Raw genomic sequence first — 5,000 nt, 5'->3', positions numbered from 1 at the left:
ATCTACGCCGGAGAGACTCTGGGATAATGGACTTCAACAATTTTTTTGATTGATCGCTTGCATAACAATGGCAGTCCAAGAGGAAGTCCCTAAGTAATATGAAGAAGTGCCGCACCGGAAACCTTAGAATTTGTAGGGAGATTCGAAATCCAAATCTAGTTTTAGGGTTCTTCGTTTTTTCTACCGTCCCTGTTTTCCCTTATAACTTAAAGCACTTAAGAAACATTTGATGACCCATACTAATTTTCTGTCGGTCTGTACCTGGACTTTTTTCTTCTGTTCTCATTAACAATATAATAGTCGTGTGTAAATATTATTTATACTGTGAACGAAAAAATAACTTGAATTTGAGTTTGAAAGCCAGGTCACTGAATTAGAATGATTCGAGTCGAGCATTGATCCGTTGCACTTCCAGGACTATAATCAGTGCTGAGAGGATGTTACCTTTCACGACTTCCCTCACAGGATTCTAGAATCCGAGCTAATTTCAAAAGATTACAAGTTCAATTGACGTTGATAACCTTCAGATTTTTTTCTAAGTATGTTCCAGTCATCATCGATAAATAGACATCTCTGTTCATATAGTGGCTTATAATCTTCTTCACAATGAAAGTTTATTATTTTAAGAAAATGGCATTTTCCAAGGAAGTTGATGCGAAGGATCATCAAATCGTGCCTGGACTAAAGGGAAAAGAGCTTGACTCGCCCAAACAGCCAATGGTAAAAGGTTCAACACAGCAACTAGAATGTGTCTTCTCCAGTCCTTTCTCCAAATTGTCATGACAGCCAAATTCTGGAATCGCGTTTCAATGGCCAAGGACATACTTGTAAAAAGCCATTCGATCACTAATGGAACTGCAGTCAACTTGGTAAAGGATAGCAAAAACTCAGGGCCACCCAACGTCAATTTTCGGAAAATATCTGTTCGATAGACGATTTGACATCTAGAATTTTCGGAACATTTGTTGTAAAATTTCTTGCTTGCCTGCCTCTTCTAGGATTTTCGAACATTTGAAAAATGGTATATTTGCCCATTTTTAACGGATTTTTACCCTAAAAAGGTAACCTAGAATTTTCGGGAACCTTTTTTCTGGCTGAAATTTTCGAAAAGGTAAGTTTTGATCCCTATAATTTTCGGTTCACTAGACTTTCAGCTAGGAAATCCGAACAGATCAAAACTTTTTAGGGGATAAAAATATACCTATATCTACCGTTTTAATTCTAAAATACGTTTAACAATGCTATGTTTAAGTGGTTTTGAACTATATTCTCGTTGGGTGCCCTTCAAAACTGCCCAGTTGGATATGTTCTTCATGTAAATGAATTGGTACAAATGAAAGAATCCATTGATGGAGACAATTGCGGTGGAATCATAGAGCATGCTCATAATAGCGATATCCGCTGTTATTCTCTCGGTACGCGGAGTTCGGTAACGCCCCCAAGGAGCTGAGGCTCGTTTCAAGATTCATTGGCATATGTGATCGATGACAACAACTGTGCTTCGTTCTATGACTTCGGCAACGCCATGAATTATTCCAAGATAGGCAATGGCTTTTACGTTTGTGAGATCCACCTGCAAAACCCGGAGTATGATCGCTGAGGCACTGTACAATGGCGCCATCATAACGTAAGAATAAGCTGGGTGTGTTATTCTCTGAACACAAATACGAGATGTTGTCTTAAAGATGACCGCAATGAGCGGAGAAAATAGAGCGATGATCATTTTGCCTTTTTCGTTTTGTTTGTTATACATAGTATAAATAAATAAAGTGATAATGGCACTCGCTGTAAATGGTAAACAATAAATGACTGAAAAATGCATGAAAACAGCGCGCTTTTGTCGCTTTGAGTGAAGGCACAGATGATTTGTTAACAAGTAGTTGTGGCCAAAAATACCCATGACAAAGAGAATGTTTAGAGGGATGTCTTGTTCCCTGGAAAGCGGGAACGATTTACTGATTCCTAGAGCTTGTAAAGTCACTCGGTACAATGAATCCAAGAAATACATGGATAAGTATACAACATAGAAAAAGTTTTTTCTTCACTCCTGACAGTTGATATGGACGGAACAGAACTAGCGCGAGCAAAAACACCCAAATGTATAAAAAGAAGCAAGAGATGATATTACAAGTCACCTGCATCCATTGTAACTTTAGCGGAATGAAGGCTTTTGGTTGAAAATGGCAGTTTAGAAAAGTTTTATTGCTAAGATAAGAGATCATTGTGAACATCATGCCAATGGCGATGGCTGAGAGAAGCGAAATCGAAGCACCGACCACCGTTGACTTACACACTGTTCGCAAAGCAGATGGTCTAAGCTGCTTCCAGGACATGGCTTGTTCGAGATGCGTTTTCTGAATTTCGTTTTGTTCTTCGATATCTCCGAGGGAACAAGCGTCTAAAGAAACCGCCTTAACTCCACAGGAAGCTGGTAAGAAATCATCCACTGTGACCTCTGTGTCATTGTATTCCTGATAAATAATTTCGTCCACTGGTTGAGCGTACCATTCTCGGCCTGTATTCTGCAAAAGGTCGTATTCTAAGGTTTCTTGACTGTATTCAGGGTCCTTTGGGCTGTATTGTTCGGATACACTACGTGTAAAACTAAAGATGATGTGTCCAAACACTTCGATACCTGTGCGTCCTGCCATTTAGTTCTTTTAAGGAAAATTAATCACGCTATTATATTTCAAAAAACTGAATTCCTTGCCTTTAGTCCAAGGAAAATTTGTTTACGCAAGAAGCTAATCTTGATAACTAAAAGCTGCTGCTTGACATCTTCAATACGGTAATTTATTATTCCGAATTACTCTTCCGCCCACGTGAATCACTTTCGTTTACGTCGAAGGGTTCAGATTGTTGTTGAAACATCCATGCTTTCTGAATTCATCTTAGGTTTTGTTTTGCGAACTGAAACGCTGCAAATCGAACGCTACTTTCCCAAACTCGCTAACGGTTCATTAGTACTGTTACATTGTGCTTTCATGTGCTCTCTTGGTTTCTGGATTTGCCATGATGCACGGCGCTCGAGTTTTTATGTAGGAAATCGTATGAACGCGAGTGCATTTCACGATTTATGGGCACGAGTGATGTTTTGAAGGTTCTCAAAATTGTACGAATCGTTGGTGAGTGATCACGAAATTCACGTTCATACGGTTTTTTCATAATAAAGTCAACCAAATCGCTCCATTGCTTCTCTTTGCATGGCAACTTCCGTATTGCAGGCTTAATTTTCTTAACATTTCTCAAGCGAAGTTACTTTTCTTCCCAACTGCTACGCAACTCACTTCCGAGTTAAAAATTATAAAAATGTTCACTGGTTATATACAGTTAAAACTTTCGAGCTTTCGGCTGTCAGGCTACAGCCTTCAATGGAAATGAATGGAAAAAATGACAACTCTGATTCCCAGAGCTTGTAAAGTCACTCGATACAGTGAATCCAAGAAGTACATCAATATGCAACATAGAAAGAAATCAAAGCACCGACGACCGTTGACTCACACACTGTTCGATATCTCCGAGGGAACAAGCGTCTAAAGAAACCGCCTTAACTCCACAGGAAGCTGGTAAGAAATCATCCACTGTGACCTCTGTGTCACTGTATTCCTGATAAATAATCTCGTCCACTGGTTGAGCGTACCATTCTCGGCCTGTATTCTGCAAAAGGCTGTATTCTAAGGTTTCTTGACTATATTCAGGGTTCTTTGGGCTGTATTGTTGGGATACACTTCGTGTAAAATGAAAGATGATCTGTCCAAGCGCTTCGATGCATGTGCGTTCGTCCATTTTATACTCGCTGCACGGAAAGGAAGGTTTTATCGATAAGTGTAATCAAGACTCTCATTTTAATGATTGGATTGTCTTCCTCCCTCGTGTCTTGCTTTCGTTTACGTAGACGGTTTAAGAGTAGCGCTGTCGTGCTGTCATCTACTTCTGAAACTCTGAGTGAAGTACTGCAAGGCAGCTCACGTACTTCTCATCTTGTTGACAGACGTTAGCCGACTAGAAAACCCTTCCTACATTAGCCAAATCCGCAATGAGGTTTTATTGATAGTTGCTTACTCTTTTCCATGATGTAAGTATCAGTTACAGGGTCGTTAATCAACTTTAAGAATTCGATCAACGAGTTGAGATTTGTTTGTTTTTATTAAAGAATTAATCTGGTTGGAGATTTGTTACACATTTTCGCAAATCTGTTGTAGTCGTCAGAATTTCCCTACACCACAAGGTTATAATGATGATGATGATCATAATAATAATAATAATAATAATAATAATAATAATAATAATAATAATAACCAGTTGCTAACCAACTGTCAGAAGTGGATCATATCACAGAACTGTGAAATCACCAAAAAATTCTACAGTTTAAGACAATGAAACACATTTTTTTTTTCTTTTTTTAGGCCAGGAACTGTTGCCTAGACACTGTCCGCAGCAAGTTTCAAAACAAATTGTAAACTGGAAAGCTATTCAATACAACAGATAATAATAATAATAATAATAATAATAATAATAATAATGATAATAATAATAATAATAATAACAATTATGATACGACAGATACTCTAAATACATTATTATATATTTACAATATCAAACTAGATAGTTAAAAAGGGGGTAAAAAGTAAAGCTAAATGATAGTTAAAATAGTTAGGCAGAATTAGAAAATCATTGCTGTAGTGTTCTCCAGAGTGAGCTCTGCATCAATTACATAGTGAGAGTTCGCTTCCTACTTCTTGATCCCCTCAGCCAAAGAAACGCAGAGGGCAAGATGGCGATAAATATCAAACTAGGCGATCAATAATAATAGTAGTAGTAGTAGTAATTATTATTATTATTTAATAATAATAATAATAATAATAATAACACATTTTATATAGCGCTGCTGTCGATGACAATGATCAGAGCGTTGAAACTGCGGTAAATCTTATAAAAGAATATAAGTATCGCTTATCCAAGGCCGTTATGTATAAATTCGCGTAACTTACGCCCACTTG

The sequence above is a fragment of the Montipora foliosa genome, chromosome 10, assembly GCF_036669935.1.
Source record: "Montipora foliosa isolate CH-2021 chromosome 10, ASM3666993v2, whole genome shotgun sequence".
Lineage (NCBI taxonomy): Eukaryota > Metazoa > Cnidaria > Anthozoa > Scleractinia > Acroporidae > Montipora > Montipora foliosa.
The sequence above is the reverse complement of the archived record's forward strand: the minus strand, read 5'-3'. Positions refer to the sequence as shown.